The sequence below is a fragment of the Sinohyriopsis cumingii genome, chromosome 19 (assembly GCF_028554795.1).
Source record: "Sinohyriopsis cumingii isolate HCF-2022 chromosome 19, ASM2855479v2, whole genome shotgun sequence".
NCBI lineage: Eukaryota > Metazoa > Mollusca > Bivalvia > Unionida > Unionidae > Sinohyriopsis > Sinohyriopsis cumingii.
In genome coordinates, this window is record NC_142979.1 from 33,321,026 (window position 1) to 33,336,534 (window position 15,509).

The window sequence follows — 15,509 nt, forward strand, 5'->3', positions numbered from 1 at the left end:
AACCACCTCCATATTTCTGTCTTGTCACGAATGTCTACTGTGAAGTAGTTTCTGAGAGATAGAGAGAGAGAATAACATCTAAGGCAATGTATAATTAAAACATTTTTTTCCACTGGATATGCTAGAGATGGTGGTGGTGGTGCTAGTGGGGGAGTGTTCAGCCATGTACATATTTCTAGAAAATAAAAGAGGAGATGCTTATCATGGTAAAAGCTTTCTATGGTTGAAATTTGCCCAAATATTTGGAAAGCTTGGGGTGAGAAAAAGTATGTGTACCAAAATCAATCTCTCTCTCTCTCTGAATGTTGTGATGCCATACACATATCTGTCAACCTGTTCATAATCTCATGTCTAAACTTCAGGTAAAAATTTAACATGTAGATATATAATATGCATAAGCGAGGTGGGGGGAGGTGAGGCGGGGAGAGAGCATTATTCTTGACCTCTATCCAATGCCTCCATTGTAACCCGGGGATGAGGTAAAATGTTCAGTGCACAAAGATTTAAAAAAGTGTCCTTTTCTAATTATTTTTTGACCAAATATTTAATATAAAGTTGTAGCAAGAAGACTAGGAAACCCATGATTCTGCATGCAAGGTGCAATAGTGCACAAATCAAAGTTTTTTGCAATGTTATGACTCTGTGGTCTTAAACTAAGTAACAGAAAATAGCAACAACCAACAAGTTTTGTAAAATTCAACAAGTAATATATTTCGCTTGAATGCAAAGTGAAAACTGTAAAGTGAACTTACAGTATTGTGAATTAAATCCCAAATAGTCCTAAACGTTCTATCACAAATCCAAATGTATGCAGTTCCAATTCAATTTCAGAGGTATTCCAAATAAATTCTGATTACGAATTTGTTGATGTGCTTAGTCTTGAATAAGCTAATGTGCCAGTGGCCTGGATTGTGGTGATGCGCTAATAGATTTTTTTGATGTATCACAGTAACATATCCAAAATGTTCTTGTCTGAATTCACGATAATTCCAAATTAATGTTACAGAACAAGAATATTATTGAAGAACACCGTATTTCCTGTGAATAACGATCTGAATAAATAATTCCACCCAATGAAAAAGTGAACACAACAATATGATTGATTCTGCTTCAAGATATTAAGGCAAGAACGAGTAAATTTTTCAAGTTAACAACATTATATAAAAAGCTAAGACACAATAATAGAGTGGATATGTAGGCCAGCCTCCTCTCTAAAACATTAAAAGTTGTCAAAAAGTTCAGGAATTCTCAAGTGGAAATCTGTCCTAGATTCAGATTCAAATAAACATGATCACCTCTAAACATAATGATCTGAATATTTAAGCTATACTCTTAGCGAAATATTTCCTAGGTATTAGGTTGTGTACAAAATAAATGTCGCTGGTCTGGAACACCATGAACTTGAGTTTGGACAAGGATAAGTATAAAATAAAAATGTATATAACATCCAATCATTAAGAAATGCCAACAAATACAACAAATTAAATACACATTAATAGCAATTCAGTCAAACAATGAAGTGGAATCCATGACAACTTGTGATGAATTCCAATGGAACAGTGAAAATTCTGATTCAACACATTGTAGAAAAATCATGAACTAAATATTTTTATATAACTTTGTTTAATGTTTATCTTATATCTTCATATTCAGGTGCCACTGTACTTGTACTCTATTACATAATGATCACACAAGATCCATGAAACTTACATTTCACTTGTCAATTAATTTGCTTTCCATGATCCCATCAGGTAGAGGTTATTATGATATAAAGAAAATGTAAAAAAAAAAAAAAAAATCAGTGTCCACAGTGTATGCAACAGGGCCATCCAACAAGTAAAACAAACTACCAGCTGATCATAGATGGAATACCTCTAAATAAAACACACAAGAACGTATATTAATTCTCATACATTTCAATTTCTGGAATAAACAAGAGATTTTCTCTATGTAAGCTCTTAACTAACCCACTAAATATGACCTACCAGTAAATAATAATGTAAAATCAATGGGATTTTACAAGTATTTTCTGATAAAAGCCACTTGAGGAAATGAAGCTGACGCCATTCTGAAGGAAAAACACTTAATAATTCATATGTCCTGCTTTATAAGTGGAAAATAGTAAACAGAGACACATGTTAAAGTCCAAGTCAAACAACAAAAACATGTTTGCAAGATAAAGATAACAGAAATAGATTAATAATAAAGCAGAATAAATATAAATGTATCATGAAAAAACCCAACAGCAAAAGCACTTGTGGCAAAAAAGCTATCATACAGGTCAATGTTTCCATGGAACACAATGGCCCATCTCAATGCCTGACAGGGCTTGATAAATGTTCAGCTGTCTACTTGTCTTACAAGGCAAGCGACTTGAAACATCGACATGTCCTGCATCAATTTTACACATTTTACACTGCACATAATATGGAATCTGCTCAAAATGCCAGTTGATCGTTCAGACTAGTATCTTGAAAAAGTGACTTCCCCTACCACTGCTCATAAATATGGGTGGACATGCAGAAGAGGGGAGGTTACCAATTAGGTGGATATGTCACAACACACATGATGATCTTGTGCCTTAAAGTAGCCCACATGGACAGTGTCTCAAGGCCTACAGACAAACTTTGTAACATGTAGGCTATGGACAGTGTCTCAAGGCCTACAGACAAACTTTGTAATATGGAGAATAAGTTTTACTATTAGAGTTGACCAAAAACGATATTTCCTGGGCGAGTTACCTCACAGGCTAATAGAAATCCAAGAAAACTTAAAGTCTTTATTGCAGTGATTTAGGCTACCGTCATATAATACATATGAAAAAGTCAAAATATTAGAGTACAATGTACACCTTACTGTATAACTGTCCAACATTAAGTACAGCTTTTTGTCTAGCTAATAAGTGGTATATAAGCTGTGGACTCTGAGATGAAATCAAGTGATAAAATTTTACTAAAGATGGACAGGAACAACAATGTTTAACTTAATATTTTTTCTCTAATATCTTTGTACATTTTTTTTTAAAAAATGCATTGTTCTTCATCAACTCTAGTAATCAATTATTTCTGAAACAAACAAAAAACTCTACGAAGTAATGCCACCTTTCTATCCACCTGCCTCTATATTGTTTATGGCTTGAACATCAAAATATAGAAACATCCAGAAGAATGAGAAACTGTTATCCTTTGCATAGATATTTATCAATACTAGTAACGACTTGTATTCTTTATGATACAGAGATTTTATTGACTGATTTTACCTTTTCATGCCCACTTTGAAGTATACAATCTTTTCAATGCCTGAAACATTAATACATGAAAAGTTTTCAATCATGCATATTTTTTCAATCGATAAAAATTTAAATGATCTGGAATTCCTCCACCATGACTTTATCAATTTAATTATAAATATGTGCATTAAGATTTTTCTGATGATTTGTTTTCTTCTAAATAATTATTGTTGAGATTGCCATTAAATAATCTATTTAGTTCTTGATTTCACCTGTCAGCTCTATAATTAAAAGGAATGTACATGTACAACGAAATGGCTGCATAAACAAGTAAATGAATGCAAGTTGGTTAAGTCAAATAGCAGACGTAATAATAAAAGGAATAAAAATATGAACAAATGAAAGAACAAACTACAACAAATGTTTTATCTACTAAATCCGGTCTACATTTTATTTTCAACATTTTTTTTATACACAGTGATAAGAACAAAGCAACAAAGTTCACAGGATATAAAACACAGTACAGCATAAAAGCATCACAATGTGTACAATCCAATATCATATTAGTCCAAAAGCGTTATGGCATCACAGAAAAGGTCTTGTGAGTAAATTATATCAAATTCTATTCAGAGCAACAAGGAAAAATTGTAACCTGTTTTCTAATCCTGCATTAGATGTTGACTGAAATGCAAAATTTACCTGAATGGAAGGATAAAAAGATGGCCGAATAAAGATTAACTCAGGTCAAGAAGCCATTTTGTCTCATTTTAATAAATTGAAGTTTTCAAATACCCGCAATAAAAAACATTTGGACAGCTGGTCAACTAACTCTTTGGTGCAAAACATAAGTGTATATTCAAAGGACTTGATAAGTCTACTATCATCCAATATTGCCAAATCAGGCAGATATAGATGTCCCTGTGGCACAGGAAGTTATAAATAGACTTGGCCAGCTTTACAAGACCCTTAGCACTTACAATAAATACCTAAGACCATAATGATTCCTTTTCGGTATAATATGGTACATATTGTGTGTGTGTGTGTGTTTAATTTGGATTTTTAATTTAGCTTTAACAATTTTTCAGTCATACTGTGACAATGTCTGCATTGTGGCAGTTTAGAGTGATGTCTAGCACTGGGGCATCATGCCGCAGACATATAGCATGATGTCCCACCCAGTCACATTATCCTGACACCAGGCTGATCAATCCTGACACTAACCTCTTAATGATGAGCGCCAAGAGAGGCAGCTGTTAGTACCATTTTTTAAAGTCTTTGGTATGACTCAGCCGGAGTTCGAACTCGTGACCTCCTGCATCCAAGGCAGATGCTCTAACCCCTAGACTACAGGAGCGGTGGTACATGTTGTTTATTGTTCAAAACTACTGGGTTACAAAAATGTTTGTGGTACATAGCTCTAATAATTCTCCTGTAATCAGTTTAAATCACACAATTAGTAACCACAATGGTACTAATCACAGTCAACGCAGTCTCATTTTCTTGTCAGGTTCTAAGCTTTAAAAAATATGTAGTACAGTCTGCACTTGTTTAAACTCCAGGTATTAGTTAATTCAAAACACTCTCGGCTACCATTATGATGATAAAATGACAGCTGCTATGTGAAAATACTGAAATCAGGAATCTCTGGTGAAACGTAAAATTGATTAGATATCATAAGATCTATGAATGAAATGTGCCTTGTATCAATACAGTTTATGATACACAGCCTTCAATACAGTACATTATTGATACACATATCAACTTGATGGTCTGCTCATCTTTAGAAGTTTCCCAGTGGTAGAGTGGTGATATTTCATATGTATTGACATACTGTTTGTATACCTAGCATGTGGATTACAGACAGACATAGACTTGGCATCTCAATCTGATTAAAATCTGACTAAAACTGGATCTCCACTGCCCTACGTGAAGATCTGACAGTGACCTCTAAGGGTTATGTTCTGGTGACCTATATTACTACCATAATTGTTCATTTTATCAGCCGATCAGATAAAGCCTTATATCTTTGCATTTGGAAGACAAAGCAGTATAGATGAAGAGCATAAATGTGTGCCTATCAATTTGATTCACTTTCAAATTTCTGAAAGATTGGCTAACTCGAAGATCACCAGAACATGACCCCTAAGCAGTCACTGTCAGATTTCACCAAGGAAAGTGGAGATCTGATTTTAATGAGATTGACATGTCATCTGTTCATATGCCATTCTCATCACTGACAAGATAAAATCAAAAGACTTCCAGCTGACAACCTGTTAGATGACAGTGATTGTTTATTCAACCATTTAGGCCATTTCAGGCTGCTCCATTGAATTAAATGCAGTTTCCTATTGGTCACCACTCCCTTTATTTCACACTGCATGAATGCTTTTAAAACATTTTATTACCAATTTCATGTCTTCTCTTAAATTTACTTTAAAAAATTCACCTAAAAAACCCTGCCCATCTATCTTTTTATCTATCTATGCCTGCTCTTAATGACTGGTAGGTCAGAACATCTTATACCACCAATATAGTTGCGATACAATTTCTGTCTGTGAACAAAAGTCTAATAAATGGAGACTGTATATTGTTGAATTGCCACGACAAAAATTAAAATCTTTCTTTTTGGACAATTCTCTACTCTTATTCTTGAGGTTATGCAAACGTTACTGTAAGTCAGTCAGGTCAGCATGATAGAGAAAGACATTGTTCCAAAAATTATAAAACATTCTCATCTTTCAAAATTTTTTAAAACTGCGTAAAAACTGAATTATGTCATCACAGATATGCCTCGAAAAAATGCATGATAAATTTTATCTGTCTACCTCAAATGACTGCAAACAAGATAAGTCCAAAAGGTTCCAAAATATGTTTTAAAAAAGGAACAATTACTTTAAAATCTAATCTATATAATACAAATAAGCTAACAAAATTTCTCTGGTCTATCTAAGCTGATGTTTGTCTAACTTACAAGGTTTGCAAAAGAATCTTTTATGTCTGTGATCAGTTTCTGCATGGTTTACTGTAGAACATAAAATTCTAACAAATTAAAAAAAAAAAAAAATAACAAGTAAAAAATTGATTGAATGTGTGAAAATTGCACATTATAATTTCAAGACCTACCTTTATTTCTTCCATAAACTCTGCAATATTCAGCAAATTCACCTGTTTTCACGCCAAAATTTTCAGTTCTAAACAAGATCATGCTTTTTACATATGAAGTTGGAATTTTAATGCTGATTGACTTCAATATACTGGCAGTTAAATTTAATGGTAACAAATTATTATGCATTAATTATCAATAAGCACAGATTTTATGTGCAATCTTCACTGAAAAATGTGTCACTGCTCAAGTATTTTTTGTCCTAATATTTCCAATGTTCACATGTTCTGAACCAAAATAATTTAATCTGAGTACATACACGTACCACACATCTCCCTTTTCAACTAGATTTTAGGGGTAATATTTCAGGACATACTAGCCAGCTAGACTTCCAAAATGTGAGAGGCACATCAGCTTTGTAAGGTATGCAACAAGATCTTTTATTCATCCTTGAGTGAAATTCTTTTATATTTAGTGAATCTTTGAAACTATTTAATTATTTTGGAGTTTTTTTTAGGTGTGAATCACGTTATCATTTCAATACCTGGCTCCATTGTTTTATCCGCTCACTCATTTTTGTTGCGACAACAGTTTCAATGCTCATAAGGGGTGTGTAAACGGGTTCCAAAAATCCCTGTCAACACATCCCATGCATCCAATCCTGGGTTCTTGCTGGAATTTAATAACTCCTGCCAAAAAGGACTGGATGAATAACTGTTGACAAGCAATTAATGCCTACCTTGTGCTCAGCTATTTGCGAACGATACTGCTCTGATTTGTTTCTCAGTTTTCCAATGATTTTTTTTCTTTTGCTGGTTTTAATGGCATTTTTGACACATTATTTGCTTTATCATGCCAAGGAATTGGGAGCTAATTGCCTTTCCCCAAGGACACACTGATGCAGTCGAAAATAGCTGGCACGAGTGGGTATTAAAGAATGTCTCATGGAGTACAAGTCCAATGCTTTACCAACTGAGCTACCATGGCTCCACACTTTTTGACTGAAGAGCATGACACAAAATCGGCATAAAACATTCGTAGGGGCAACTTCCTTTTGGACTTTAGTAAGGAAGGATTTTCAGTTCTGAAAACTGGGAGGGAGGCAGTTATTTTATAAGAACATTATCTTTAAGGAACATCCCATAGGCATACAGTATATTTAAACAAATGTGTGTGGTAAATGACTTTTGTTAGATCTGCATACTTTTGCAGAGACAGTACCACCAAATACCCAAAACTACGTCTGCCATTATACAACCTCGTGTGTGTGTGTCTGTACAGTAAAAATACTATGATAATCCCAATTTTATAAGCGTGGTGCATGGGCCAATCATTGCAAAAATTTCCATTTTCAGTAAAATATCCCAATTTTTTACAATAAAAGCTGGGAAGGGTTTATCTTCAAGCATGAGCCTATCATGGGAGAATTACAGCTGATAAGTCAAAAAGGAAGCAAACATGGGATATTTGATAACTTTCTCTGAAGTGAAAAGATATGTTGTACATAAATTTATTTTAATGCAGAATTTTAGATTATGAAACAAAAGTACCGTATATACTTGCTTACAAGCTGATTCCAACTCCAGTCAACAGATCCTCATCTGCTGTCATATAATGCACAGGAAGATCGGACTCCACATTATTTTACTAATTACTCTAATTTTAAAATCATTTTTAGTATATATTATAAAAAAACTACAACTTGTATTGCTTGCTATTCCAGAGTCTGGCTTACCACCATTGGCACTGGGACAATAGGTTGTTGACACCAGATCTATTTACATCACTGTCCATATGCACTCCTGACCTGGCCCAAAGTAAGGTTGTAAATATTAAGTGAAAGATATATGCATAATGTACTGCTTTGATTTACACTGCAGACTTCCACAAGAAGTTTTTTTCTAGCTAAGGTGCAGAAAGTTTCACAAAGTATAACACTAGTTCTAGTGACCAGTTTTTCATACGATACAAGTAGGGTCCAGTTTAGAGTTATAACCAATTAATATGCAAGAATTTTGATAAATAGAGAGTATGAGCTCACATTTATTCATTTATGGTTGTCAGGTGTTCTCTAGTGGCTATGAGAAAATTCCTATCAACTGCAGTCTTATATAATGCTAAAGTAGTACTAGAAATAAATTTAGGCAAACCATAACAAAATGCTCCAAGTAATGTTCATCATAACTATTATTTATACTGGATACACTTTAATTGAATTTTCATTGGAAAGAAAAATACTTTCTTTTTAAACTTTCTTGCAGACTTCCAGATCATCAAGATAAACAAATGTTCCAGACAACAGTAAACTTGTCATTTTGCGACTAATACTTCATTGGACTGTTTCAGGGTAGTTCATGTACAACCTGACAAATATAGATGCAGAAGCAAAATATTTGTGTATTTAACTGACTTGGTCATAGGTTCCCTGCAGTTTTGTCTGGATTTCAAAGCAAATCTGGCTTTTGGATATGTGATGTCTGTCCATTTACCCATCCATCTGTCCACATGGCATCAGCAATCAGTGTAGGGTTTGCATTTTCTCCAACACTGTTGCTTGTTGTTTGTGTTTAGGTGCATTGTGTGGGATACTATGTCTTGCACTGATAATTTGTTACTGACATGTACTTTAACAGATATAAAGTTTGATGTTTAATTCATTTCCTTAGGCACTATTACCAATTGATTCATGGGAATACTAAGGCTATGAGTAAACAGTAGGTCAATGTGACCTGTATTTCATGGTTAGTAATTTGTCATCAACATCGGGTTGAGCACTGTTTCTTTGAGTTATGTTTGCATATAGGGTGTTTTTTTCTTCTTCAAATTCATATTTAGATGTATCAATCCATGGTGGAAAAGCAAACAAAAAATGTGGAAAAACTGATATCAATTGATTGTACATTATTCATGTTTACAATCTGGTCATGAAGTTCTTGCTATTTGTAATATCACATATCTTTAATTGTTCCAAAATCCACAGCATTTCGGTAGCATCCTCCCACCATGAAATCTTAGAGCACAGGGTAATAGCACACGGAGTTCATTAACTTAATTTCATATTGAGTTAATTTTTATTTATATAATTGCAATATGTGATACTGATATAACCTTCCCACACATATATGCTCACATATAAGTCGATTAAAATGCAAACTGCATAGATCCGGATCTAAAAAAAAATAAAAATTATGAAGCTTTAGTGTCTGATTGGATTCAACCATGCCAGCAGATAATGTACCACCAAAATGGACAGCACCCTGCATAGAGAAAGGAAGCAAAGACTTTAAGTAGGTACATATAAATGATAGGTACACTGTTAATGGTATCTATAGGTGATTTTATTATGACATGCTCTAACCTCATGGAATATACCCAAATTAGAATTTGTCAGCACACTGCACATCCCAATACGGTTCATGCATACATGTAACTCCTCTGTAAGGTAGATCCTTGTTCCCTACATGTTAATGCACGTTGACAGATAACGTCAAGTGCAGTGGGTAAATCATGTATAAAGTGTCATTAAGTGACATAAAACTCTGAATAATGCACTGATACTATACCTACAAACACACCATACTGAACCCAAGTACTCCATTAATACAAGGTTATGAACAAGCCTTTCACAAGACCCATGTGGTCAGTTGTCACAATATCGGGTTTGACAATGTCTGACATTATCCATGGATGGCAACCATCTACAATCATAGGAGAAAATATACAATGTAAATGCAGAATATTGTTCATCTACTGCAAGGATAAACTTCACATTAACATTGTGTCAAATTGTGTTGGAAGAGATGCATACTTTTAGGAACTCAGGCATTTTTGAAGAAAAGCTTCTGTTACAACAATGATAACATGAAACTGTATCTAGCGTCTTTCATCTAGGTACCTAGTCCCAAATTACCTTATCTGGACAGTTTTATGTAACAAAAATAGCAACTTACAGCACATATACATCTGTGAAATAAATGAAATGCCACCTTTAAAGTGATTTTTACTGTTACTCTTCTAGGAAACTTCATGCTAGTCACTTTCTTGAATAACGGAACTGAAATGAATTTATGCATCCACTGATGGACACAACTAAAATGTGCCCCCGTTTTGTTTTAAATAACCGGATAAAACCAAAAATAATCAGTGTCTCAAACTTTAGACTGAGAAAATGTGAGAGAGTGTGTGTGTGATTTGGATTTTTAACATAGCTTTAAAAAAAAAATCAGTCATATTGCAACAATGTCTGCAGTGTGGCAGTTTATAGTGATGTCTAGCGCTGGGACATCATGCTGTAGGCATGTAGCATAATGTCCCACCCAGTCACATTATCCTGACACCAGGCTGACCAGTCCTAACACTAACCTCTAAATGCTAAGTGCATAGCGTGGCAGCTGTTAGTACCATTTTATAAGTCTTTGGTATGACTCAGCTGGGGTTCAAACCCGTAACCTCTTGCATCCGAGGCGGATGCTCTAACCACTAGGCTACCGGAACAGTCACAAATGTTTGAGAGAAGTGCATTGATTCAAATATGTCAATAATAAAGTGCCACAAATTAGATTAGTTGCACAAAACTAATGGTGTTACCCTCTATAAAGCTGTTGTTATTATTATTATTATTATTATTAAATTTTAACATCTTTTCAAAAACATTACAAGGTTATGTTTAAGGTATCACCATACATGCACATGATCCCATATTCCATAAAGATTCAACACAAATCTAGCTTACCGATCCAATGAACTTGTCACTTTGACAGAAATAAAATAAGGTTTATGTAGAAATTATAAATAAAAAATCTCCAGCAAAGCAGCATTATCTGGCCTAGAATTTAATATAAATCTTTTAAGAACCAGAAGGACTATCAGACTGAAAAAGTTACTAGTCTTGCTGAATCTTCAGTAGTCCTTCATTAGCTGACTGGCAACAAATGAAACTTTACTAGATATCAGTCTACAGAAATTATTAAAACTACTATTCCAACAGAAAATTTACAAGCCTTGGGCTAGCAGACTACTGCTAATTTTCAACCCTTTTTTCACTACCCCTCCCCCAAATAAAACTGTTGTTTTAAAAGGTAGAAAGCCCAATGAGGGATATGATGTATATACTCACTTCTAAGTCAAACTGCAAAAAAACCAATATCATCATCTGCCGTAGCATAATGCATAATGAAAACTAACAAACTGCACAGACCCAGATCTGCCAGAGCATTATGCAACAGCAGATCTGAATCTGGATAGTTTGTATTTGGACTCAACTTATGAGCATATATGGTACTAACAAAGCTAAATCATCATAATGTGTAAGAACATAAAATAATTCATCTAGAAATTATTTTGAAAGTTTCAAACAATTTAATGGGATCAAAGACTAAAGCTGTGTTAAATATGGGGCAGCATCATACCACCACTTCATATAGCCATCTACCTGCTATACCATATCTCTTTTGTTGGGCTAAAATTCTTGCTGCTTGCTTTATTCAAGATTTTTAAGCAAATCTGGGCAGAAGGTTTCAACACTCTTTTTGGTGTGCACACAATGCAATCAAAGCTTGGGCTATTTCTAAAAATAATGCAAGCAGCAATGTGACTGGTCAGTACAATCTAAACTGAACTAATCAAATTATGTTTCCAAAATTATGTTTGAACTTTCTGCATGGTCATCTGCAAGATGCTAGTTTAAATGTGATGTCAGATCTGTCAGACATTGATTTGATTAATACTGAATAAAGGACAAGGTACACTTTGATGAGAAAATGTTCTTGATAGAACCCTTTGCCTGAATGCTTGCATAACCTCAAAGGCCTCTGCCACTGTATAATTCACCAGCCAATATGAATCTATGCAGTTTGTTAGTAAAATATAAAATGCAGACTTTAATCTGTCAGTACATTATGTGATAGCAGGTCAAAGTCTACGTTGTTTGCAGTTGGACCTGGCTTTGATGAGAAAATGTTCTTGATAGAACCCTTTACCTGAATGCTTGCGTAACATCAAGGGCTTCTGCCACTGTATAATTCACCAGCCAATATGAATCTATGCAGTTTGTTAGTAAAATATAAAATGCAGACTCTAATCTGTCAGTACATTATGTGATGGCAGATCATGGTCTACGTTGTTTGCAGTTGGACCTGGCTTATAAGCAAGAATATATGATAACTGACACGTTCATGTATAGCCACCATACAAATTTCAGGGTGACCATGCATGAGGAATTTTTTAAATTAAAATTGTGTATTCTGAAACTGCTTGCAAATTTTATGTTGCAGATTTGGCAATTTTAGAGATTATCTCATCATTTGTGAAATTTCTTTTACCTTTATATATTTTTCTCTGCCTCTGCAATGTCTAGCAATAAATGCAAAAATCAATTAAATGTCAATTCCATCAGACATGCATATCCCTGTACTTCAGGCATAGGCCTATTCCTTCAAACATGTTTTTCTTACATGGCAAACACGGTTCCCTTCTATCTCATGACCTTTGTAGCAACGAATGATCAAAATATTTCATACGTACACAAATCTTACAGAAGAATGCATAAATACAAAATAAACAAGTTAAATTATCAAAATTCCCCCTTTTCTAACATTTTTCAAGAAATTTCCCCTAAAACAGGTTCAAGGAATTAAGCAAATCATTACTGAACAGCTGTAAGTTTACACCCATTATCGATTTTAAAAATGAAAAGCATCAAGGATGTAAAATGTGCAATAAACTTACATGGACTCATTTTGATTTGGTCTGTAAGTGATTTATGGTACATCAACATGTTGGTTATTTAGTGCCAAGGCAACTGTAGTAAAGGGCCTTGTCCAAGAACACACTACGGTAGCTGACCCAGGATGGGTCGATAGTAGGATTCGAAACCACACCCTTTCAGTCTTGAATATGGCATGCTAATCACTGAGCTCCTGTAGTCATTTGATCCATTTTATAATTTCTACCCTGATTTTTGAAACATGAACAGACGGCAGTCACCAGCAAAGATTTGGTAGAAATTATAAACTGATGAATTAAAGGACTAAGTTTGTGTACTTTTTAAGCTTTAGAAATCAGTAGTGGGAACACAAACTATTGTGTGGGGATACACAAATATTACGAGCAAATAGCAGGCTTACAATATTCCAATAAAGTCCTCCTAATGGGGTTGAAGGAGATGTGATAAGCTGAATTCTCAAAATATGCTTTTTTTTATCCATTTTTCAATAAATGTCCCAAAAACATGGGCCAAAAGAAAAAAAATGTAAACCTTACTGCACATATACATCGACCACCTAATCAGCCTACACGCTTCATTAAACCCTCCAAGCTGTGTGGAAGGAGACACAATGAGAATTTTTTTAAAAAAATACCCTCCCCTCACTTAGAAATTTTTTTATCTCAAAAATTATCACCAAATTCAGGACACAAAATCACTGCATTTATATACATAATTCTTGCCCACGATTGTGCTCCATCCATACATGATATTACTGATTTAGGCATAAAAGTACAGACCAAGTCACATTAAAACTATCTGAATCTCTAGTAGCAAGTTCAACCAACCTCATGCAAGATCACCTCAATAACTACCTCAATAACAATCCTGCATGAGATCTTGAACACACAAGCCTTATTTGAAGCTTGATCAAAATCAGATTACAAATATAACTATGAATGGTAACAGGCTCAGCCAATTACATGCAAGATTACCACATTATTGTGTGTGAATTTCACTCATTATCAAACCCGTCGAATATATGCTTGATGATAACAAGTCCATATTTCAAGTGTAATTCAGAAGCCAGAGCTGCCAAAATTCAACTAAATGCAGACGTGTGAAGCTTTAAATTGTACCATTAATAAGGATATGCAAATTTGAACTGCAGCAATTTAAAATTCATTACATACCTTACTCTGTGTTTATTACTGATAAAAAAGTGTACCTTACTCTGTCAGTTACTGATATCCAGCGCACCTTACTCTGTGTCAGTTACTGATATATCTAGTGTATCAATCTTACACAAACTCAAGAATAGAACATGCAAGCTTTCTAGAGCATGTTTTCTTGGACATACGCACAAAGAGGTTGTTATGATTTCTAGGGGCCCAATATATTTGTTTTTCTTTTTGTTATGTGCTCCTTTATATTTTGTAGAGGCTGAATCAATGTCACAGAAATGCACTCGCAAATCTCAACTCTGTCCATATGAATTTGAATTTTGACTCAATCTCATTAAATTCAGATCACTGTTGCCATTCGTGAGGATCTGACAATGACCGCTTCGGGGTCATGTTCTAGTGACCATTGAATCAGCAATGGAAATGCAGCTTTAAAAAATCTGAAAGTGAATCAAATCATTTGGTACCCATTTATGCTCTTTATCCACATTGCTGAGTCTCATAAGGGTTGGCAGGTCTGTTATTTTAATATTGACATTCTTTCCTTTCTAATGAGATGAGCGTAAATAATTTTAAAGCAAAGTTCTCGTTTTCGATTCTTCTGCAACATTTCCACAGACAACTTCAGTGGTCTGCATATCAGTTTGAGAACTGACACAACAAAAGTTTTGAATTACTGACCCAAATTTTTCACTGCCTTCACACTTTGCTTATTGTTTGCTATTAAATGCATCAGTGATGTTATGTCACTTTGGTCAATCATGAAACCCTAGTATACACCCTTTAACAGAATATGGCTGAGGCACAGAAAATAGTTACTGTCCAGATAACAGGTTAACTTGCTAAATATATATACGTAATTATACAAGCATGAAGTTTAATTTCCATTCTTTTCAAGACTTTAGCTGATCATGACCCTGTCAACTTTTTATGTAAAGACGTCAATGAGTATTTTTCTTATTACATCATGGTGACAATGCAAGAAAGTCCTCAAGGATATCCCATTATCAGTACTGTAAAATACTCATGATCAGTTCATGTTATACTATCACCCAACCCCTATATCAAAGGCACAGCTTACATCATTTCAACAAAATATAACATTCACTGAATTCCAATATTATGTAGATCAATTTTGAATGAAGTTTACATCAATACAGTATACTGAATAGCATTCCCTCGCTATATCGTCCCTTATTATAATACAGTGAGGATAGTCATGGGGCTACTTAGTCAACATCTACAGAAACAATTATTTGTATGATTCTGTTTAATTCAGTAAAACTACTT

At 34.3% G+C, this 15,509-nt stretch overlaps 1 protein-coding gene across 5 annotated transcripts in view; it reads right to left on the bottom strand.

Moving 5' to 3' along the window:
* The window catches only part of LOC149775408 (cytospin-A-like), a 97,378-nt gene that overhangs the window by 46,095 nt on the left and 35,774 nt on the right, over window positions 1-15,509 (bottom strand). The window lies entirely within an intron of this gene.